We start from the raw sequence: 26,654 nt of genomic DNA, 5'->3' as shown, positions 1-26,654 counted from the left end.
ATTTAGATAATTAACATCCTCGGCAGTACACAACAACCCAAATTTAAATGCCATCAATAGAAGCCTTAGTCACAAAGAAGATTAAAATAACTGAATTATAATTACACTTTCATACACCACTGTACTGTCTAAAAGTAAGTGAGATGAATTTATGATTTCTAGTTTTAAATAACCATGGTCTTAAATTTACATTTCTTCCATTAAAGTGATTTTGTAATTCTTAAAAATAACTATATATGAAGGAATCAAAATAAATTAATTGTGTTTTGAGGTATAGGCAAAACTAACAGTAATAATAAACTTAAATGCCCATAATTAATGTCGTTCTGCAGGGTGTGAAACGCACTAAATATAACTGGATGATCGTAATCATATAGTAATAAAGCAATATCAAATATCAAATTTTACGATGTGTTGATCTTATAATTACGGAGCTATAGGCGAAAATTCACTGGCATGATTTGAACGCTGATTGAATGCCTCGTGCATAGTTGAAATTATCATATTCTTATTGAACTCAATATTCTGGATAAGACCTTTGTAAGTAACTTCATAACGTGATAAAGCGTCTCTCACGGTTGAATAAATCAATTTCTTAATTTTACTCTTAGATTCAATGTCTTCGCCATCATAATACATATACTCTTAATATCATTGTCACAGAGTACAATAATTATTATTAATAGTAGAATAACATTTTTGTATCCACTTCTGTTTAGAAGTGGTAACAAAATGTTTAAACAGTTTGAACGACAATAACATCTGCATTAAATACTCAATCGATGTACACAGCCGTAAATTGATAATAACCTATATTTTTTTTATTACTCAGTTTGGAAAGGTTTTGAGTGGGAGCGTATCGAGTTTTGAAGATGAGAATGGGGTGGTGGCAGGCGTGGTGGCAGGCGGAGGGATAGTTGGAGAAGAGGTGGGGCTGTTTACTAGTGGCGCATTAGCTGTAAGTGGTCCATCAATACAAGCACTGATTGTTTCCGATACTGAAATAAATTACCAATTGAACTAGAATAAATATTCAATGTTTTCATTTCTGTTGCGAGATGAAAACAATGAACTGGGTATTATAAAATTATATCATGATTACATTATTTACAATATTCTAGACGCTCAAAACATCTTACAGTGTACTGTTTTTAGTATCAATTACAAAACACTCCACCGCATGAAGGGAAACTGTACTTTTCTTTTTTTTTTGGTTCGGAAAAGTCCTCATATGGAAAGGGTAGTAAGGCCTGTTAGTTAGCAAACATTAACAGTATTGGCTCCTTTTGCAATAAGGGTCTTACTAATTTGCGTGTTTTTCTCCGTCACACTTCTTCTTTTATGTGTTTCGAATGGACGAAACACATGGGGATGAAAATCCTTGAGGTCGTAGTGATATATACTCGATATTGCTAAGTAAACTTAAAAGGTTAATTGTAGCAAATAAAAATAAAATAAACATTTGCCACGTTGCTGCGAACATAGAGCAATAATGAACAAAAATAATATCTGGGGCTGAACATAGTGGTTCCAATGTTTTTTAAAATTTTGTCTCCGAACTTACTCATTTAAAGAAATTTTAAAATTGACTTTCTTTCACGTAGATGACAACTCAAACGTGCGGCGTCAGCACCTTAATCGACAATCGGCAGCTGTAGTCACAAAAGGAAGAAAGAATCAAAGCAAGAAAAAAATCATTTTACTCAAATTAGTACTTAAAATCGTGACCGGATTTTCCATTTTTTGAGATAACTTATAATCACGAGTTATTGACGAGGTCATGTTAATGACCTCGTCAAAAGGACATCACCACAAATTGTTCATTTCTATTTGGCAAATTTAATAAGACATCACTACAAGTTACTATATTATAATGATGTTATAAAATAAATTACTATATTATTTACAAATTTACTTTATATTACATTCAAAATAGATGTCTCTCAATGAAAGGGCTAATTTATATAATACGAATAAGGTAAATTTTATTTATGGACTAGGCGTGCGAGGAGTTGCTCGGCAGCAAGATATTCTGCTACAAAGATCAAGATAAAAACAATTACTTATTTACTTACGTAACGGGTAACAGGTTTGCAGATATATATGTACATCATATAATATAATACAACTAAAACAAAACATTGTACAAAGTATTTATGTTTACTTACCTTTTAGAGAAAAGTATTCAGAAAACCAAACCCTATTTTAAAATCACTATTTTTAATTACATTTCACCAGTTCAAGATATACTATTAAACTATATAAAAATGTGTTTGATCTATATCAATTAATGTTTTAAATCACTGAAAATCCAATTTCTTGGCTCGATAAAATACAACCTCTATTGAAAAATAATTGTAGTTATATAATTGTAGTAGTAAGATATACTAATTCAAGAACTGCGGGTGCTGCTTGTTATCTACCTTAGTAAAATTTACTCATACTTAGATTTCAAATAATTCATAACTATTAATGTGCTGTATTTATTAAGTTTAATTTAATTATAATAATAAATGAGCATGTAGTTCCATTAATCCCGGGGTTTATCGGACAAAAAATAAATGTGAAAAGAGTATTCCAAAAACGTTTTTGTTTGTAAAAAAATTGACTTAATTAATGTTTTGTGATGTGAGTGCATTTTTATAACCTTTAGTAATAAATTTCCTTTAACTTTTCATGAATATTTAATTTATGATACCATGATATATAAAATGAGTCCTTTAAACACACATCCAGTTATGAAGCCTAACGTACTGCTATTTGGATACGAATTACCGTCGATTATTTTTTGATAGTAAATATTTAATTTTCAGTTTGTTGACATTTTCGAGCATCATTATGGATCCACCTTTATTTTTAAATAAAAAAAGCATTTATTTTCGTACAGTTAAATTTTTATTTATAATATGGGTATTTGTGGAATTACAATGAACAAGGATGGTCCTTGAAATGTATTCAAGGACATGAGATGTAGTTTGAAATCAACCAATTATTCCAAATTGAACTACATAGTGATTTTTGCTCTTGAGATTTTCCCCAGAAAATATTTTTATATCACTTTGGCTATTATATTATTTTACTACATTACAATTTTTCGTGTTGATTATACGAATAACGTTGCAATTTTTGAATAACACAAAACGAGTCTTCTATGAAGGTAGTGTAGCGCCTACAGATCAAGAGGCACAAGTAACATATTAGCCCCCAAATGGGCAGATTACGGCCATATTAGTAAGGCCAGGTCCGGGCAAGTGGCCAAGACCTGCCTGGACTGAGAGTTATTGAGCCATTAAATCACCAGTGACTGTGAGTAACACTCGACCACTTGTGCTCTTTGTGTTGTTTTACCTTTCATAGTTGTTACCTTAGCGATTAAAGGATAATCAGACTGTTGCTCTTTGATAAGCAAGAAAAACAATCCTACACCATTTAAAACATATTTACATGTTTATTTTAAACCTGAAGTTAATTTACGTCCAGTTCCTCAAAATGGTTATACTCGTTTACTGCATAATGCTAGTGTTGTTGCACACCTTGCCATTTATGGCATAATATTAGCAAGGTAAGTGAGGAATAACCCATCTTAGCATATAACAATGACACTATAATTTTATATTATTCGGGGAAAAATTGATACGTAGATGGGAATACTAGGGAAGAGGCTACTAGGTATTAAAGTGGGCACACTCGATTTAGAAAGTGTAAAATTCAAACAAATCTTTTTAACCATAAAATTAATATTTATTCAACTATGCAAATTCAGGAGGAAGGACAGTAAGGTCCCGTTGTCGTTCAAAACGAAAACCTTAATATTTCAGTTCCGCCATCACAATTTTATTCGTATCAAGATACGACATCAAGATGACCACTGATAAAAAATCATGTTATAAATTATTGTGGAATACATTAGCTTACTCTAAATTAGCCAGCATTAAGAACCATTAAATAAATGACATTGTTTTAAGATCATGTTCTAAATCAACAATTATTTTATTGAAATGGACGTCAGAAAATGCTGTTTTCAAGGCATCTAATTAAATTAGATATAAATACATTTTTACATACTAATTATTATACTGCATGTCTTACAGAAAGAATAGAATATCTTATTACATTGCAAAATTTGAGTACATTACCTTACCGCTGCTTTCATATATTATAATTTGTGAATAATATTTTAGTCTTTACTAAATCAAATAAGCTGAACTAACATTGGCAGGGAAGAACTGTTCAGAAATAAACAACTTCGTTACAAAATTAAATCTAATCTAATTAGCTACGTTATAGATCTAATTCACTGGTTAACACAATACTCTGTAAAAAAAACTACATGAGGTACCTTTCCATTGGTTATCGTACCACCTACGCCTGATATACTATCATTACATTGACAAAGTCTGAACAACTGGAAATTTTACTTTAATACGATCTTTTTATCAGTATATTGTCGTGGTTAACCTTACTGTTTATAATATTGACTTAATAACCAAGTAGATCTTCTCGTAAACTCATCTCTTTCAATATAACCCATCGTGATAATTGTCTTCCAGGTGATATTAACTTCCGATAAACAACATGCACGATTGAATAGTGTTGTTGGACAACTTAAGCCTTTGATCAGTTTAACTTCCTGATAGACTTATCCCTGTCAGCTAAATTTCTTGGTTCACTTAAACCTCTTACTGAACTTAATATACGGTTATCACAACCCACTGAAGATTTACATCTATTTTAATTTAATGGACACACACATAAATATAAACTTGTAAATGCTTTTATCATAATTGATGAGATGTTTGATTATAAAAACTATTAAATCAGTTAATACTTTATCTAAAACACAATAAGAACTTACTTTTCAGCATTGAAGCCTAGCATTTTCTCCTGAAAGTTTTAATATTTTCATACAGAAAACTTATGTCAGTATATCTACAGAATTAGATAATTAATTCTACATCACATACTATTTAGATGTCATGCTTACAGACACAACCAGTTAGATCGCTAAGATAGTGTTTGAAAATAATGAACTTAGAATTTCTGACAATCATTTTTACTTGAAAATATTAAATCATCAATTTAAGACACATTTGCCCACTTCTCCGAGTTGAGGTATCGTAACAATATCTAGAAAGTTACTATAGGCTCATATTGTCTAGTCAATATTGTGCTTGTTTGGGTAAATAACGTTTAAAATAAAATAATCGACGTCATTTTTTAGTTTATTTTATGTGAAGAACTTCTACTTACACTATACAAATACACATTAAGCACTATTTTTCTAATTTAAAGATATGAATAAAGTATGAATTTATATACTTTTTTAGTTTACAGCAGAGTCTAAATTGTGGTTATAAACGAATTGATCAGTCTGTAGGTTGTAATTCAAGTGAAGTGAGGGAATGCAGGGTAGGCCGGAGGAATTCTTGGAAACAGAAACACTGCTAAAATGTCACGACAGGTGTCAACCCCAATATCGGAAAACTGACAAAACAAAACAGTTGCTACTTGTGGATCTTGATACTTTTTCTTACAGAAATCTGTGGCTTTTTTAAAGCAATAATATTAATTGTTGGCTCTCGATTGTTATGAGTTACTAACGATTTTTTAATTAGCAATTTTAATTGTAACATAATTATGTTTACAAACTATTTATATCTGTAAACTACAAAGTGCGGAATACCTATATCAATAGATATTGTTTTAGAGTAATTACCGTAGGGTAATGTGAATATATCAGACAGGACTCCTATATAATTCCACAGAACAGAATATTAGATACGTTGGGAAAGGGGTCAAACCATAGAGCTGCATAACACTGGATGTGGTGTGGCTCAAACTTTACTCGTGACATATCCTACCTATGTGTATGAATGCCTACAATGTAGGCGGTTTTACCACCTATTTTAAATTTATATAGTTTTAAAGAATCTTAATGAACTATTACAATTAGACATATATTAAGTATCAAAACAATAACTACTGTTTAGAAATTAATTGTATTATTCTTACCAAGAAGTAAAAATTAAACATATTCCTGTTCTATTTGTTTACAATATGTCATACAGATATTTCATAAAATAAGTATAATTGACTTATTATGACATAATAAAGCCTCAATGTTGTTAAATTTATTACTCAATGATGCATACTCGTTTTTTGTAAAAAGATTACTCCTAACATTTTAATAAATAATATTCTTACCGTTTCTGGATTTCCTAAAGCACAACCAAAGAATAAAATTTTTGTTAACAACATAAACCGTTTGAAACCTCTACATAGTTAAGATCAAACTAATCATTTTATCAATTACGTTGTCTACCTTCATGAAGGCTTGTATGTAGACACCAAATGTACCACAAAAATAATTACTTATATTTGTCACTATATAGCCATAATCCATTCTTTTTGAATCAATGTAAAATGTCCTTAATATAATATTATAAATAGGATTATATAGTTACGGTTGCTCCCGTTCAGCTCAATTGAAATATGTTTTTACTGGACATTAAATAATAAGATAACCTTAACGGTTTTGAAGTATTGTTATCAACACATATTGAAATGTGCAAACAAACTTATTTATATGGTATGACTTGATAATGTTTTTCATTATTTTTTTAATAACTTCCACTAAATATAAGAAATAACTAAAAAATATAGTAGTATGAATTCTGTCACAGTCTTAGTTCCTCGTAACTCACGCTGACTTTTTGGTAGAGTACAAGTTTCCCGCACTGTTTAACCATTGTTATCGTCATACATTTGGCTGATCAGCAACCGATGCACATGCCACACTTCACGTTGTCGCAGACTATGCCTTTAACGTTATGAGTTAGATTAACGTTATGAGAACGAGATAGAACTACTTACTGGTCGTTGAGAGTAGGCTACTCAGTGTTCCGCTCTAGTACCGTTGTACACTTGACCTCGTACTGTTGATTAGTAAACATGCCGACCTCCATGCTTCATTGGCTACGCCTGAATCATACACAGATTAGGTTGTGATTGAGGGTAAGCTAGACACAGCTTTAGTGTGTATAGTACCGTTGTAAACTTGACCTCGTAGTGTTGACTGGTGAACATGCCGTCCTCCATGCCTCATTGGTTACGTATAAATCATACACAGATTTGGTTGTGATTGAGGGTAAACTAGACAGAGCTTTAGTGTGTATAGTACCGTTGTACACTTGACCTCGTAGTGTTGACTGGTGAATATGCCGTCCTCCATGCCTCATTGGTTACGCCTGAATCATACACAGATTTGGTTGTGATTGAGGGTAAGCTAGACACAGCTTTAGTGTGTATAGTACCGTTGTACACTTAACCTCGTACTGTTGATTAGTGAAACATGCCGTCCTCCATGCCTCATTGGCTACGCCTGAATCATACACAGATTTGGTTGTGATTGAGGGTAAGCTAGACACAGCTTTAGTGTGTATAGTACCGTTGTAAACTTGACCTCGTAGTGTTGACTGGTGAACATGCCGTCCTCCATGCCTCATTGGTTACGTATAAATCATACACAGATTTGGTTGTGATTGAGGGTAAGCTAGACAGAGCTTTAGTGTGTATAGTACCGTTGTACACTTGACCTCGTAGTGTTGACTGGTGAATATGCCGTCCTCCATGCCTCATTGGTTACGTATGAATCATACACAGATTTGGTTGTGATTGAGGGTAAGCTAGACACAGCTTTAGTGTGTATAGTACCGTTGTACACTTGACCTCGTAGTGTTGACTGGTGAACATGCCGTCCTCCATGCCTCATTGGCTACGTATGAATCATACACAGATTTGGTTGTGATTGAGGGTAAGCTAGACACAGCTTTAGTGTGTATAGTACCGTTGTAAACTTGACCTCGTAGTGTTGACTGGTGAACATGCCGTCCTCCATGCCTCATTGGTTACGTATAAAGCATACACAGATTTGGTTGTGATTGAGGGTAAGCTAGACAGAGCTTTAGTGTGTATAGTACCGTTGTACACTTGACCTCGTAGTGTTGACTTAGTGAATATGCCGTCCTCCATGCCTCATTGGTTACGTATGAATCATACACAGATTTGGTTGTGATTGAGGGTAAGCTAGACACAGCTTTAGTGTGTATAGTACCGTTGTACACTTGACCTCGTAGTGTTGACTGGTGAACATGCCGTCCTCACCTCCATGCCTCATTGGCTACGTATGAATCATACACAGATTTGGTTGTGATTGAGGGTAAGCTAGACACAGCTTTAGTGTGTATAGTACCGTTGTAAACTTGACCTCGTAGTGTTGACTGGTGAACATGCCGTCCTCCATGCCTCATTGGTTACGTATGAATCATACACAGATTTGGTTGTGATTGAGGGTAAGCTAGACAGAGCTTTAGTGTGTATAGTATCGTTGTACACTTAACCTCGTACTGTTGATTAGTGAACATGCCGTCCTCCATGCCTCATTGGCTACGCCTGAATCATACACAGATTAGGTTGTGATTGAGGGTAAGCTAGACACAGCTTTAGTGTGTATAGTATCGTTGTACACTTAACCTCGTACTGTTGATTAGTGAACATGCCGTCCTCCATGCCTCATTGGCTACGCCTGAATCATACACAGATTAGGTTGTGATTGAGGGTAAGCTAGACAGAGCTGTAGTGCAATACAAAATTTTAATTAATTTCAACTGTTCAACTTTTTTACATGTCAAGAATTGTATTGTTCAATCTGCCAACTGTATTAGTAAGTATGTAACAAAACATTTCCTGGATTTTTGTGTCTGTAAACTAAAAAATGGATGGTACAAATATCATCCATAGTATAAGAACAAGAATACTGATTGAATTCATTGAAATGAGATGCAAATTATATGTAGTTTGGGTTAGCTTATATAGCCTATTCGTTCTTTGATATGGGCTGCGTTTCTATCATAAGATTTCATTCATTATGAGTTACCTAGCTTCAGAAAGATTGATGCAGTCTTAAACAGCCTAAGTGTGTTATCAGATCAAAACTTGTACATTTCGCACAAAACATGCTTATATGTCATATAGGGATAACATTCGTTGTATGATGAAGCATTTATAAAATGCTTCGACTGGATATTTTGTCAAAACAACAAATGGTAAAACGATATAGCCAAATATAGAATGGATATTTTGTATGCTATCCGTTCTACTATTCTTTGATTTCTCCCAGTCGGTATATTCTCCATTTATTGTCACTGACTTCGAGTATTTGGATCGTGGATTGATTTTCTCTTGACTCGTTGCTGCAGTATCTTTGTTTCTCCAGAGGTCTATTCTTTAAGTATCTTTTTCGATTCGTGAATATATATTTTTTTTTTTAGATTTTAATTTCATATAATCATAAATATCATATAATCCATTAACTTTTTCAGATTGTTCCAATAGTATTTATTGTCATGGATACCATATCGTTAACTAAAAATTCGGAGGAACTTTACGATATTATTTTAATCAGCCTATGCTTGCTAATTTGATTGAAAGGTGATAGTAGTAGGTAACACCTTTATAGAGGTAACACCAAAATAGAGGTAACATTTTAGGAGATTTTTTCGCACAGTAGAGCTGAGCCTGGCATAAATCGTAATGTCCTATTACATTTATTTGTATTTTAATGTTGTCACAAAAATATACTGAATTAGATAAAGGAAGTTATTCAAAATGATATACCTTGGTACTCACAGTATTTATTTACATAAATTATTTAACTCACATTTGGAGATGTACATTAGATAGGCAGTATTTATTAATAAACAATCTTCAGAGCTAGAGGTCAATGCTTAAAAAATGTAGGAAATTAGGAATGCGTGGTATAATGATGTATAAATATATATGAAATAGAATAGTAATAATGAATGCGTAGTTGTATAATTAAAAATGTTCATAGTTATAAGAAACAAAAAATACTAAAATTATTTAGTAATTTATTTTATAAATTGAAATAAAATAATGCGTGTGAAACTATTTTGACCTTAATATAATAACGTAAGAATCCTGGTTTACTTGAAGTCCGGATGACAGAATTGGAATGTTTCTATCAGGCTTGTCTAAAAAAAAGGCGATTCAATTTAATTTATTATTTTGGTAAACATAATTCATTGAAGAGTATGAGAAGAGGCAGATAACATGAATTTGAGTCTTCCCACCTTACAGAGGAGAATTTTAAAATACAAAAATCACTTAATAATGTTAATATGAAGCTGAGGAGGGTATTATTTTATCTTCTATAGCCTTGACTTAAGGAATTATGTGTATTGTATAATCAATTTATGTTTATAAAATCTACAACAAATAATTCATAAGTTTCAGGTTTTCTTCAAAATCCGATACTGTTATTTTTAAGTTCAGGGATATTGATTACAATATGCATTTGCATTCGTGTCTGCGTAAAACACACTACCATCGAATAAAAGAAAAAAGTTGCAGACAAATTAGTCTGTGAGTTGTTGTAAAAATTGTTCACAAATATTGTTTGAGAACAAGACATTTCACTGTCTGATTCTCACTTGGAAATAAAAATTATTATGCCTTTTAATGTAACTCTTTACCATTCTTCCGCTTGAAAACACAACCTTTGTATTTACAGATTGTATGCAAAACTAAAGTAAACTATAAAAATAAATCTTACACTTGCTGTTACACCGTCTGTCAAATATTTCAATAACATGTCAGCAAAATAGTAAAACTTCACATCAGTAGTAAGATGTATTTTTAATTGGTTAATACCTAATTTGTTACTAAAGATAATGTGCAAACAGCCTTAAGACTAGATTGTAACACATAAAGTTAGGTGAATGTGGTGAATATCACAGTTAAACTTTCATGTCATGTGTTAAGCAGATTTGGTGGCGTATCAGATAACATCAAACCGAGGAACGAGTCGATTTGGGAACAAGACACGTACGAGAAACCACGTGATCCTTGGCCTCTAATCGACACGGGTCCGAGTAACTTCGACCTATCACTCGATAGTTCGGTAGTTTAGAACGTGTCCCGGAGCCTTGGACCAAACTGTCAACGAAACTAACATTGTATCACAACTGCAGATTACTGTATTAACTTCATATAGAAGGTACTAAGGTTACAATGATGTCAACTATAGATGATTTTCCTTTGGACACTTCGTTAATTATCATATTTCTTGTTAGCCGTAACTTCTACTAGTATTTCTAATGTAAGATCAAGTATTTCATGCTTTGTTCAAGTTTTGGCTAGTTCATACCCAAGTGGGTTCATAAGAAATGTTTAGTCTGAAATTATATATACCTTAGCTTACAACCTTTACTTTTATAAAAAGAAGGAGTTCGCCAGTCTACATGTAAAAAGTGTATATATCTTATTTTATTCCTTACAAGCCCTGTGGACTGACAGACATGCTAAAAACAACACAGAAAAAAGATTTGTACAGCCCCCAGGCATACAGAAAAAAAATTGTATCAGTCTACTTAGACTTCAATTAAACTCACCCAAATACTAAGGTGGACATGTACCATTCTCTTCTATGAACAAATAAAGTTTCAAAGAAAAGTACACAGATGAAATTTTTTAATTAAACAATTTAGCTGGAAACAATGTGCACATAGTTCTGTCAACTTATTAGTAACCTATTTTTTACCAAAGGCCTTAAAATAAGTCAAGCTCTCCATTTCAAACACATGATTAACATGTATAGCAAGGGTAATTTTAAACGGCACGTTTTTCATTCACGCTACAACACAATCACAATTTTAATGCAAGTTTAGCATTCATATAATGTCAGCCTTCATTCAATCATTTAATATCTCACCTTCAGAGCTGGACTCAATCCCCCAATTGGTCAGTTGTTACGGTTCAAAGACGTTTACATGATAAAATGGTTTAACGGTAAAATATATTCTAGATGATTTGAGCGGTCTTGGCATGAGGTCATTTTAATCCAATTTGGCAACTTTATGAAATAAACACTTATGAACAGTGAGGGCAAATATTCATAGACTACAATTCGGGGCCTCCCATGTCAGTGGATTTTCTTACCAACGGTTTGGCTACTTTTGACAGCAATACAGATTTCTTACCAATATTTAGGACTGTAATCTTTTCACTACATTCTTTTCATCTGGCTGTTTGCACAAATACTCTATTACATCGCTCCGAAGGATAGATGGGAGTGGATTACTCCATAATGTGCCGTCATCCGAACCTAACTACGGCAGTATTTGAATAAAGACCTCAAAAAATAATTGTATGAGAATAATTTTGTACAAACATGGTCAGGAGAACCGTTCCATACTGTAGCCTGTATCAAGGCGTATTTCATGTTTGACACATCCTATCACCTTGACATCGTAATTTTGTTCATAATAGACATAATAGACTGTCTGCCTGTCTCCACGATAAAACGAACATTCCTTGATCGAGAAAATTTCAATGATAAGACTACTAAATTGGTTTCATTATTAGTCATTTTCCAGACATCTTTAAATTGTGATTGAAGTTCATAAACGGGCGTGTAAAATATAATTGGCTTTCTAAATACTTAAAAATAAGAAATATATTTCTTTACGTAAATTCCGTTGTATGATTTTCTTTCCAAACTTTAGGTTGATTTTGGTTTAGGTGTAAAGAGCACTTAAAATAGAAGAGCTAATACTAGCGAACTATTACTGATTTCTTATTTCGTATTATCTATATAGAATATCAAAACGTCAACCCAAAAAATCTCTTAAGTGTTCTGTAATATTGTTCTACGCGAAAAAGTACGAATCGCTGTACATAATCTTTGACTCGATGTCGATGTCCTGATACCGTACCGGCCAGTTGTCGGCCTACATCACATCACAGTAATTGAGTCTGCGGTTACCATGGCAGTGTAACGTTGTTTTCTTGACAAGCTCGTCCAGATTCTGAGACGATCTCGAGATTTGGTGGATGTAGCAAGACATAGCTTTAACCATGAGGGGTTTTATAATGTTTAAAATGTTTATATTTTATTCCTTATGGGTTTGCTTGATTGAATCAAAAATATTTCATTTAAATAACAGGCATTTAATTTGTGTTAAAGTTTATACATACGTGTTTAACAATCTGTTGTGTTGTATTGATAATATAATTGAATATTTTTCAGATGTCATAAGAAAATGTATATATATATATATATATATATATATATATATATATATATATATATATATATATATATATATATATATACACAGTACTTTCTCTTCAGGACAAGGTCCCAGAGGATGGGTTTATATTGATATAATTTTACACATCAATAACTTTATATGACGCGTTTGTGTTTTATAAAGGTACATTTTAATTTTTTTAATCGAAATGAATTATTGTTACAAGATACGTCAACAAAGCAAACTGTTCTTGATCGCATCGTTAAGATTTATGTTATGTACGTAAACTGTAGCCCATTTGGTACTTTATTAAAATTCTACAAAATACATGTTCAAGAAAACTTTAAAAAATACTCAATAAAGATACCAAATTCTCAAATGACCATACTGATCTTCGTCAGTATAACTGAACACTCGGTAATTGTATAACTTCATATATAACTCCATATATAATATATCAAAACGTTTTAATTTAAATCCTTTGAATGTTGTCATAATACTTGGGTTATGGTTAGAATAAGTCATAGTTGGCTAAAAATATATTGTGGAAAGAATAAAATTTCCAATTTTTTGGTTTTACACATTTTTGTGTGCTTCATGATTTCTTTGTATAAATTTAAACGCCTTAGATGCTGAATTAGAGTTGCCTGTTTATATAACTGCATACATTCTGGTATATCTAAATTTCATAATTACAATAAATAACAAATAATAAAAATTAATTAGTAAAATATATTTTTTGAGTATAGATTTATCAATATGGTTTCATTGTAAGTGTATTTCACTAAAGGGTACTACAATTAATGTCTTAATAATTATCCGAAATAAGTTAATTTGAAATGCAACACTTACAGACTTAGTAAAAACTAAGTTTTTGAAGTAAACCTGTAAAGCAAATTGAAGAGTGTGGAGAACAGTAAGTGCGAGCAAGCTGCACACAACACGAGGGTGAGTTTAAGGGTTGAAAGGCCCGGAGTCAACTGTTACATCTGTATGTCTGCTTAATTACTCTCCCAGGCCTGGATGATAGCCAGTTGAAGATGTAACCACTTTAGTCTACGTATGATATACATCAGAACATATTCTCACTTGTCTGATTTAAATATATAGTTTTCTTCTATCGCTGGGAGGACATTGTACTCTTTATCGTGCATTGACACTTCTGAAGTGCTGTCTTGTCTCGACCATGCAATGTTAAAACTAAGAGCTTCTACAAGCACAATAATACTGACTGAGCGTCAGTTATTTAAAAACACTGAGCTTCATGATATATTTGAACTGTAATTAAAATACTTGAGTTACCTTAAATTTACCTATTAAATTCTTTACATGTGTTCACCTCCTTCAGCGTATTACACATTTAAATATTTATTTGTTTTTAAATGTTCGAAGATGCTTTAAATTATTAATTAGACCTGATAAATTAGATTATTTCTGCTTCCTAATTTTAATTTTCTCTTTCAAATTACGAGTATGTGCTACTTAAGTTTGATGACTCATGTTCTGAAATTTTCATATTTAATATAAAGGTAAAATATAAATTAAAGTCAAATAATTTTAGATAAACGTTTGAAAAGAGCATTAAAATATTTATATTTAAAAATAAAAGACACTTTAACAAGTAGATGTTAAAAACATGCATTATGCATAACACTTTAAATAACAGAGATCAGAATGTAAAATTAGTTAAAGTAATAATTCTAGAAGAATTTATTAATTTGATAAAAGATTTTCTCTTTCTGTTTGTTGAGAACGTATGAAAGATGAAATATAATTTTTAATATTTTCAAGAGTAGTACAAACAAATGTTAGTTTAATTTATTAAATAGATTTAATGTTTGAATTTTTTAATATGTGGTAAAATTGTATTGATGTATGCACACTTAAGTTAAAACCCATAAAATAGAAAAGTGTGAATATATTAGGAAACAGTATTTAGCAAAAATGTTTGCTTATTTATTATGTAATGTATAATTTTGTTTTGAAATAAAGTATGTTGAATTAATATTTTTTAATAGAAACGAAAAATATATTTTATATTAAAGTGTAATATAATCTTTCAAAATACGTACTTGTAGTAAGTACTTTTATTTTAAAATGATAAGATTTATTTATATTAATTCTAATGTAAAAATATATTATTACTGTTATGATTTAGTAAATATTAATGCACTTTTTGTATTGGTATAAAAATATTTCTCATGAATATATGTGTTAAACAAAGGACAGTATTAAATATTATATTTTGGAAATATTTTAAGAATAATTATATTCAAAACATTTACTAATCTCTACATTCATTGTTTATAGAGATGAGGGTATCACTAACTTTGGGTGTAGTGGTTATCTTCTACTATATTCTATAAATTATAAATAGTTGGTTGTTTATCTTCAAGTATTATTATGGATGTAATATTTTTTTAATAAACTATCATTTAATTTTCCTTAATTGTTATTTTTATTATTTCCTCTTCTTTTAACTGAGAAAATGTTTACTTCCTTGATGTACTTTGGGACAGCCTAGAAATTATCAGTCATGGTCAGTTTGGAAGCTGAGGTTTTATATCGGAAGTTTTCATTTCATTAGGTAAAGGATTTACTTACGAAAACAAAAATTAACTCACGAATTTGAGAGCTGAGTTTAAGTGGAACTTCCCAATTACATTCTATTGATCTGACGCACCTTTGTTTAACTTTGAATAAAGGTAATACAGGTTTCAGATTTTACGGCAAGAATTTCCACGTCCAAACAGCACACTAAAATACATTTGCTTGTTGAAAGTAAATTAATTTTGTTAACTATTTTCAACTACACTAAACTGTTTTTACTAACCATAAAAATATTTTTTATATAAATTTTACTTGAGCCACTTATGCAAAAGTGCGTAAATAAAGTGTAAACTTTTGGACCATATTTATAAAAAAAAATAAAATTATATATAACTATAACTATAATATATAACAAAACAAAGTTAAATGAAAGAATTTTACGCCTACAAGCATATGAATACTTTTTTATTAATTATAAAATTGTTATTATTCATCATATGTCATGAATTTAAAATTTCCTTGAATTTGTTTATACAATTTCTTTCCATAACTATGTAGACGATTATTAGTACAATTATTTACTATAGCTAATTGGAGACTTTTCTTTTTACATTATACAAAAAGGAAATATTGATTTTAAATTAAATTACATTATATTAATAATGATTACAATAAAGCATGAATTCTTCCACAATTTAGAGTGAGCTTGAAATTAAAAATGTGTTTTTGAAACATCTTAAATTACTTAAAATAATTATGTACTTGTGAAACATTGATTAATTTGGTTCAATAATTTTAATTTTAATAACTTATAATTGGTGTTTGAACTTCATCAATTTCCATGGATAACTGGATAGACTTTCTTATCATGCTTTGTGATGCTTTCAAGTTATTTTCAATATCACAATTACAAAAATCTATTATTCAAGCTAAAACGAATGTATGGAAAACCGTTAACATTAATTTTAAATGCTTTCTCGCCAAGGGGAAGGTGAACAACTAACTTCAAAAGTTCGAGTTGACTACGTATATTTGGACAGTATATTCAGAGATGTAAATGGAGTTTGCTCGGCACACAATGCCTCCTCCAGCCTCCCTGAGCGCTAAAGCTCACGGCGCACCTTTTGTTAACAGAATCACAGTTCATCTTCTGTAAATGTCAGCAAGAATGAAAGTTGTAGACACAATGGTCTGTTGTTCCTTGCCGAGTTTCTGTAGGGTTAGCTCTGTGACATTTGTAAGACATTGGGAGGTTTTTGTGGGAACTATACTCTAATAAAAACAATGTTGTTGAGTACAGTTTCAAATGTTTATATTTTAACACATTGTAACTTGCTATGTAACATTTTATTTTTACTTTGAAATGTTTTATATATATATATATATATATATATATATATATATATATATATATATATATATATATCCTTTATTTAATTTAACATGTCTTTCTTATAATAAATATATTAATAAAAGCTAATCTTTAGAATAGTTTATAATTTTACTAATCAAATAAACATGGTATTTACTAACATTACTAAGCGTTTATCTAACAAAAAATTCAATACAACTGTATATCTGGCGGATATACTGATCTCTTTCCAAGTTTGTAATGTCACTCTAGTGATCGTTGAGCAGCCGACCTGAAATATCAAAAGGATATAATGCTATGAGGTTCATAATGCGTTACCTCCGTAAAAGAATTAAAAAGAAACCGCAGATAGCGAAAGCTATGTTTATTTTGTTCAGCTTACAACTAAATGAGCCCTTCTTGTTTTAACACCTCCAAGCTTACAGTCTGCATCAACGTACTAATCTCAATATTAGTGACACACAAATCATAGCCCTAATATGTTTATCAGGACCAGTTATCATGTTATGTTTCGGACAGTTTTATTAGCAGTAAAAATATCTTACGTGACAGTATGATAAACAGAATCATCATAATGGGGGTTTAAGGAGTTGATTTAGTAAAGTGTTATAATTAGAATGTTTACTAAGAGTATAATGATAATGATAATAGTATCTTAAGGGTGGGGGGCACCAAAAGCATCATCAAAACAGCTCGTCTAAATAGTTCCTAGTAAATTTTGATCGAATGTAGTAGGAGTACATATAACTTTATTCAATGTAAATGAAACAATCGCAAAAAAATTAATAACCATTCCAGTTCCTTAGAAACTATCGAATATACGCTTCAAATAAAGTTAATAACTATGCAAGTGAATTTAAGCTATAATCATGGGATAGCATATCAAATAATTATTGATTTTGACTGTTAAAAAAATAGAATTAGAAAAATATTAGCAACGGTATACTTGGTTAAGTAGTATTTTATGAGGTTAAACAAATACATGTAAAATTTTACATCACCTTCTGTTATTTTTTTTGTACATCCCTTGAGACACACAAGTGTGTTAGACGGCGGCCTAGGCATTGGTATTTGGAGTGTCGGTCAGCCGCAAGGACCCCAGACCGTATAACAGTGTACACAAGTTCTGTAGGGTTAGTTAGCAAACTTCAGGGAGCTAAAGTAATAACAAAACTGGTTAAGGACCAAACTGCATTAAGGTAAGGTTAAGAAAATCGGAAATAAAACTCAGGAATTAATTTACCGTTAATTAGAATGAATAACAATAATTAATCAGAACAGTAACTATTACATTAATATAACACTATATATAACAGAATTTTACCTATAATGGAACAGTTTGGCAGTTGCAAGACACCTCTTCGAGAGTCTGCCAGAGGTCATACTGTGGAGATAACCAGTTAACAGAGGAATGGGCCGTAGCCACGACACACTTTCAATGATTATTTATCTCGGTCTGTTTAATATTATTTTTACATTGTTTTTTTTTATAGAGAAAAGTGCACATTTTCACAGAAAAAGATATGTAATAGACGGTAAGTTTGAATAATAGCTTCAATCACAACCAAGCTTGCGATCTGCAAAAACAAGCAAATTAAATTATATAATTCTCTACAAGTGACAATCAAACTTGTTTTTAAATAAATGTTAAACTTTGTTGCTGGAAAAAAATTAACTTAAGTTTAAACGGAGTAATGGTACAATGTTGAAGTTTTCGTTTTATCTCCCACACATAGTCTCGTGTGATGTTGTGAGTATTGTAATAATAAAACTCGAAGTTTTGTATTTTGCTAGAAATACCCATCTTCGAATCCCATGAATTGAAAATTAATTTTTGGGATATTTCCATCTGTATTTGTTTGTACGAGTAACAAAGTGAGAAGGTCTGGTAAGGCCAAAGTTTCTGTGAGGATGTAATCAAGTACTGAAATAATATTTCTCTATTCATAAAAAATCGAGGTTTTATCATATACGTTTTCATAAAAAATCCCAAAGAATTAAAAAAAAACCATCATAAAGATCCAAACTGGACATTTTAGAACTCCTTCGTCATATTTAAAAAAAATAAACACAAAGATCTAGTCTAGTATATGTATAAGGCTATGCAATGTTTATAATAGTTGCTATGGAACTAAACAAAAAGTATGCTAATAAAACTCAAGGTAGATTTATTTTGTGGAATTAAACAGCATTGATCGAGCGCTCTCTCTTAGCAATCATTCAAGATATTTGTAGAAGTGGAAGTTCAGGTATCGGTCCATCCCAATATTAGATTTATCGATTGGTCACTGGTTCATAGCTCTTCATCTTGAGTCAATGAACATGCCTAGATTGTTCTATCCAAGAACATAATTTTCCTTGTTTTATATAGAAACAATATATTGAAATATTGCCACATATCTTTGATATCTCACTGTAATGTTTACAGGCTGACTCCTACACTCCCAATGTGCTTTGTGACAATATAACTGTGTTTACTGTGGTGGTAATGACTAGTTATAAGAGGATATAATTTGCATTGCTTCAATACCAAACTCCGTTTTAGCCGCCATTTTGAAATGACTTGTTTCTATTCAATTATTCATAAATTAAAACTACCATATGTTAAAATAAAGAATGGACATTATAATCCCAATATTTGCCATTTATATTAGCTATTGAGTCTAATAGGCAGATCTCTATTTTAATTTTGGCAATGTAAACGTAAGATAATGTTTAAAACGAATGGATCCATCCACGTGGTTTTTATTACTGTAGACTGTGACAAACACACACACACACACACACACACACACACAGAGAGAGAGAGAGAGAGAGAGAGAGAGAGAGAGAGAGAGAGAGACGTGCTGGGGCCGAAGCCCCTCGTTCCCACCTCCACCCCTGACACAAGTCTGTGACTTATTTGCCAGGCCTCTTGCCTTCTCCTCTTCTTCTTCTCTTCGGGCTTCGGCCACTTAATCCTCTTCTCGACACTCTTGCTTGTGTCTAGCCTAACAGCACGTCTCCCCTCATTTCACCGCCCCTGTGCGATGAGAATCATCGGGATACTAATTTCTCTCTTCCAAGCTTTCAAACTCTGTTTCCCTCTCTTTTTATTCCAATCCTTCTTGTCGTGGTTCTGAGCTCTTTAATAGTCTCTTCATCGAAGTCAAAGTTGCCTCTTCTCCATTCTAGATGCTTCGATGTCATCACCTGCCTGAGGTCTCTTATTTCCTCCTCAAACAGTTCACACTCCATGAGCACATGGTTTGCGGTCTCTAGCTCTCCGCACTCACACCTCTCCTCCTCCACCAGGTTAAACCTCTTGAGATTCGCCTTGAAATTTCCGTGACCAGTGACGAACTGTGTCAGGTAATGGTCTATGTCCCACTTCTGCTGCAGTCTCCTTCTGATGTCTGGCATGTATTCGAAGGTCTCCCTACCTTTTTCGGTATCCTGCCAACGCCTCTGCCATTCTTCCAAAGTCTCTTCCCGTCTCGCTGCATTGCTCTCAGCGGCGTCCCTTCCTTCTTCCTTATCCTCCCACCTCTTCACCTTCTCTTCTATTTGCAGGTCAATCGGTGTTACTCCTGCCAGCACTCTGATTGCGTCATGCGAGACCGTGTTGTATGCCTTTGCTACCTTCAGTAGAACTCTTCTTTGCATGCTCAGCAATTTCCTCTTCAGTGCAATCTTTCGGGCATTTTCCCCCCAAAACTCACAACCGTACAACATCGCCGGCTCCACGCAACCTTTGTATAGCATCATAAGGTGCCTCCCTGTCATACCCCTATTGGCTCTTGCCTGTCCTGCCAGTTTGGCGTAGACCCCTTTCATTTTCTCGCACACCTCCTCCACATGTTTCTCAAAACTCATCCTTTGTCCTACTACCACTCCTAAGTACTTCATTTCCTTCTTGCAACGTATATATTCTCCTTCCACTAACAGCCTAGGTGGTCTTACCAACTTTCCTTTCAACATCACTGTCACTGTCTTTGCTTTTGAAAACTTCAGCTTCCTTTGTTGTCCCCATTCTATTACCTTTTCTACGGCCCTACTACCTCTATCAGCCAACTGTTGTGTACTCTGTCCTCTGACTATCAGCAGTGCGTCGTCAGCATATGCAGTGATTGTTACTCCTTCCCCTAGATCCAATCTCAGTAGGCTGTCGAACATCACATTCCACAGGAGTGGTCCAACAACTGATCCCTGTGGGCACCCTCGAGTCATCCTCTTCCCTGCTTCTCCATTTCCTACCCTGAGTAACACATCTCTACCTTGGAAGTAATCTCTAATTAGGCAATACAAGCTCCTCGAACAATTCCACATCCTTAGTACCCTTAAGATTTCTGGCCACCATGCCGAGTCGAATGCACCCGCTATGTCCAGAGAGACGGCCAGCACGTATCCCGGACATCTACGGTCTCCTCCACATCCCTCTTCAATTTCATCAACGCATCCACTGTTCCTCTTCCTTCCCTAAATCCGAACTGCCTATCACTTAACAAGTCTTCTTCGCTGAGCCATCTTTTCATTCTTGTTACTATCAACTTTTCGCCTAACTTTCCCAAGACTGAAAGCAGTGTCACTGGTCTGTACGATTTCACCTCACTGGGATTCTTGTCCTTATTTTTCAAGAATATTTTTACCACTCCTTTTTTTCACACTGATGGGAATCTTCCTTCTGCCAACATTCTATTGTATAGGATGAGCAGATGCCCTTTTATCCTTCCGTACATCCTCTTTACTTCCTCTATCTTCACACCATCGTGCCCAGAAGCCTTTCTGTTCTTCATTTGCTTTACTGCCGCATCCAACTCCTCTTCTGAAAATTCTGGTTCCTCCAACCCCTCGCTAACTAGTTCCATTTGTGCTCTTACAGTTCTTTGATCGTTAGTATCCTCGTCCTGATTGTCATCTGGCAACAGACCTTGCAGTATTACTCTCAGCGTCTCCTCTATCGTCGTCGTGAAACTTCCATCCTCCTTCTTCATACTGACCAATGTTGTTTTCTTTCTTTGATCTTTCCATAATGATCCTGTAGGCCTTCCCCCAAGGGTCCTTTTCACCGTCTTCATCCAGAAGCTTCTGCCACGCATTCCTCTTTTCCTTCCTGATTTCCCATACATAAGTTGTCCTCGCTGTGACATAAGCTCTTCTGTCTTCCTGAGTCCGTGTCCTTCTCCATCTTTTACCATATCTTCTCATCCTTAGCCTCATCTCACTTATTGTTTCTGTGAGACCAAAACCACCTCCCTCCGCATCCATTAATCTGTCCATCTTTCACATAAGGCTCCTGTACGAGCAACACCTCAAGACCCTCCTGCCGGCTAACTCTCACCATTTCCTCCATAGTTATTCTTCCTCTTCCCACATTTATCTGTCCCAGTTTATATTCCATAGTCGATCTGTTCATTGTACCTCTTTACTGCTTTCTCATACGCTGGGCATCCTCTCCAGCTTGCGGGGTGTCTCGCATCTAGCCTGCCTTCTCTGCTGCAATTTGCACACCTGGCCTCCTCCTTTTTTGTATTCTTACAGTCTTTGAAGACATGCTCCTTCGCGCAGTGCGAACAACTTGGCTTGTCATTTGTGCAAAACTTTGCCACATGCCCAAACCTTTGACACTTGTAGCACCGTGCTAAATCCACATAATCTTTAATCCTGCAGCTTTCCCACTCAATGTATACCCTACCCTTCCTCCTCAGCCAGTTCCTCAACCCTCACTGAGCATTCGGCTACCATATGGTTCCTCTTAACTTCGTTTCTCCTTTCAGCTTTTTCCTGGTATTTGTGCTTCACCGTGAATTCTGTGTTGAAGTCCTCTTCCTCAATCTCACTTCCCTGCATATTCCGCTTATAGATATTCCGCTCTGCCTTAACTGCCTCATTACTTAATGCCGGATTAATATCGTACACCATTACCATGGGATTCTTCTTTGTCGGCTTTTCTACTGTCATACCCGCACTTTTCAGCGCATCACTTTTCAGGAGGTTTTCCAACCCTTCCTCATTTTCTGACTCTATTATGACTCCGTTTCGGATCATTCTCAGTCTTCTAACCTTAAGCCCTATTTCTGAAGGCTTCACAAGCTCCTTCAACTTCCTTTTTATCTCCTCACTTTCCTTATTTTCCTGCTTTACTACGACCAACTTTGGTACTGGCAGCACTGGGCCCTTCACCCCCGTGATCTTAGGCACTTCCTTTCTTCCCAGGGCCTGAGCAAAGGTAGCCTGATTCCTTGCTTCGTTCCCTTCTTGCCCCACTCTCAATTCTTCCCTGACTGCTGTCCTCAGGATCTGCACCATCCTACCACCTTCTTCCTCCACCCTAGCCCCTAAGACTGCTCTTTCTTCCCTCGCCAATACTATCTGCTCCTGGACTTCATCCATGTACTCCTCAAACTTGCTGGCACAGCTTTTCTTTACCATCTTTACAATTTGTGGCAGTTTTAAAACCAGTATGCTAATAAAACTCAAGGTAGATTTATTTTGTGGAATTAAACAGCATTGATCGAGCGCTCTCTCTTAGCAATCATTCAAGACAAGATATTTGTAGAAGTGGAAGTTCAGGTATCTGTCCATCCCAATATTAGATTTATCAATTGGTCACTGGTTCATAGCTCTTCATCTTGAGTCAATGAACATGCCTAGATTGTTCTATCCAAGAACATAATTTTCCTTGTTTTATATAGAAACAATATATTGAAATATTGCCACATATCTTTGATATCTCACTGTAATAAAATAAAGAATGGACATTATAATCCCAATATTTGCCATTTATATTAGCTATTGAGTCTAATAGGCAGATCTCAATTTTAATTTAAACGTAAGATAATGTTTCAAACGAATGGATCCATCCACGTGGTTTTATTACTGTAGACTGAGAGAGAGAGAGAGAGAGAGAGAGAGAGAGAGGACGTGCTGGGGCCGGGGCCCCTCGTTCCCACCTCCACCCCTGACACAAGTCTGTGACTTATTTGCCAGACCTCTTGCATTCTCCTCTTCTTCTTCTCTTCGGGCTTCGGCCACTTAATCCTCTTCTCGACACTCTTGCTTGTATGTCCAGAGAGACGGCCAGCACGTATTTCTCTACGGTCTCCTCCACATCCCTCTTCAATTTCATCAACGCATCCACTGTTCCTCTTCCTTCCCTTAAATCCGAACTGCCTATCACTTAACAAGTCTTCTTCGCTGAGTCATCTTTTCATTCTTGCTACTATCAAACTTTTCGCCTAACTTTCCCAAGACTGAAAGCAGTGTCACTGGTCTGTACGATTTCACCTCACTGGGATTCTTCTCCTTATTTTTCAAGAATATTTTTACCACTCCTTTTTTTCACACTGATGGGAATCTTCCTTCTGCCAACATTCTTTTGTATAGGATGAGCAGATGCCCTTTTATCCTTCCGTACATCCTCTTTACTTCCTCTATCTTCACACCACCGTGCCCAGAAGCCTTTCTGTTCTTCATTTGCTTTACTGCCGCATCCACTCCTCTTCTGAAAATTCTGGTTCCTCCAACCCCTCGCTAACTAGTTCCATTTGTGCTCTTACAGTTTCTTTGATCGTTAGTATCCTCGTCCTGATTGTCATCTGGCAACAGACCTTTGCAGTATTACTCTCAGCGTCTCCTCTATCGTCGTCGTGAAACTTCCATCCTCCTTCTTCATACTGACCAATGTTGTTTCTTTCTTTGATCTTTCCATAATGATCCTTTAGGCCTTCCCCCAAGGGTCCTTTTCACCGTCTTCATCCAGAAGCTTCTGCCACGCATTCCTCTTTTCCTTCCTGATTTCCCATACATAAGTTGTCCTCGCTGTGACATAAAGCTCTTCTGTCTTTCCTGAGTCCGTGTCCTTCTCCATCTTTTACCATATCTTCTCATCCTTAGCCTCATCTCACTTATTGTTTCTGTGAGACCAAAACCACCTCCCTCCGCATCCATTAATCCGTCCATCTTTAACATAAGGGCTCCTGTACGAGCAACACCTCAAGACCCTCCTGCCGGCTAACTTTCAGTTATTCTTCCTCTTCCCACATTTATCTGTCCCAGTTTATATTCCATAGTCGATCTGTTCATTGTACCTCTTTACTGCTTTCTCATACGCTGGGCATTCCTCTCCAGCTTGCGGGGTGTCTCGCATCTAGCCTGCCTTTCTCTGCTGCAATTTTGCACACCTGGCCTCATCCTTTTTTTGTATTCTTACAGTCTTTGAAGGACATGCTGCTCCTTCGCGCAGTGCGAACAACTTGGCTTGTCATTTGTGCAAAACTTTGCCACATGCCCAAAACCTTTGACACTTGTAGCACCGTGCTAAATCCACATAATCTTTAATCCTGCAGCTTTCCCACTCAATGTATACCCTACCCTTCCTCCTCAGCCAGTTCCTCAACCCTCACTGAGCATTCGGCTACCATTTGGTTCCTCTTAACTTCGTTTTCTCCTTTCAGCTTTTTCCTGGTATTTGTGCTTCACCGTGAATTCTGTGTTGAAGTCCTCTTCCTCAATCTCACTTCCCTGCATATTCCGCTTATAGATATTCCGCTCTGCCTTAACTGCCTCATTATTTAATGCCGGATTAATATCGTACACCATTACCATGGGAAATCTTCTTTGTCGGCTTTTCTACTGTCATACCCGCACTTTTCAGCGCATCACTTTTCAGGAGGTTTTTTCCACCCCTTCCTCATTTTCTGATTCTATTATGACTCCGTTTTCGGATCATTCTCAGTCTTCTAACCTTAAGCCCTATTTCTGAAGGCTTCACAAGCTCCTTCAACTTCCTTTTTATCTCCTTACTTTCCTTATTTTCCTGCTTTACTACGACCAACTTTGGTACTGGCAGCACTGAGCCCTTCACCCCCCGTGATCTTAGGCACTTCCTTTCTTCCCAGGGCCTGAGCAAAGGTAGTCTGATTCCATGTTTCGTTCCCTTCTTGCCCCACTCTCAATTCTTCCCTGACTACTGTCCTCAGATCTGCACCATCCTACCACCTTCTTCCTCCACCCTAGCCCCTATGACTGCTCTTTCTTCCCTCGCCAATACTATCTGCTCCTGGACTTCATCCATGTACTCCTCAAACTTGCTAGCACAGCTTTTCTTTACCATCTTTACAATTTGTGGCAGTTTTTAAACCAGTATGCTAATTAAAACTCAAGGTAGATTTATTTTGTGGAATTAAACAGCATTGATCGAGCGCTCTCTCTAGCAATCATTCAAGACAAGATATTTGTAGAAGTGGAAGTTCAGGTATCTGTCAATCCCAATATTAGATTTATCAATTTGTCACTGGTTCATAGCTCTTCATCTTGAGTCAATGAACATGCCTAGATTGTTCTATCCAAGAACATAATTTTCCTTGTTTTATATAGAAACAATATATTGAAATATTGCCACATATCTTTGATATCTCACTGTAATAAAATAAAGAATGGACATTATAATCCTAATATTTGCCATTTATATTAGCTATTGAGTCTAATAGGCAGATCTCAATTTTAATTTAAACGTAAGATAATGTTTCAAAACGAATGGATCCATCCACGTGGTTTTATTACTGTAGACTGAGAGAGAGAGAGAGAGAGAGAGAGAGAGACGTGCTGGGGCCGGGGCCCCTCGTTCCCACCTCCACCCC

Source organism: Homalodisca vitripennis, chromosome 1 (genome assembly GCF_021130785.1).
Source record: "Homalodisca vitripennis isolate AUS2020 chromosome 1, UT_GWSS_2.1, whole genome shotgun sequence".
Lineage (NCBI taxonomy): Eukaryota > Metazoa > Arthropoda > Insecta > Hemiptera > Cicadellidae > Homalodisca > Homalodisca vitripennis.
The sequence above is the reverse complement of the archived record's forward strand: the minus strand, read 5'-3'. Positions refer to the sequence as shown.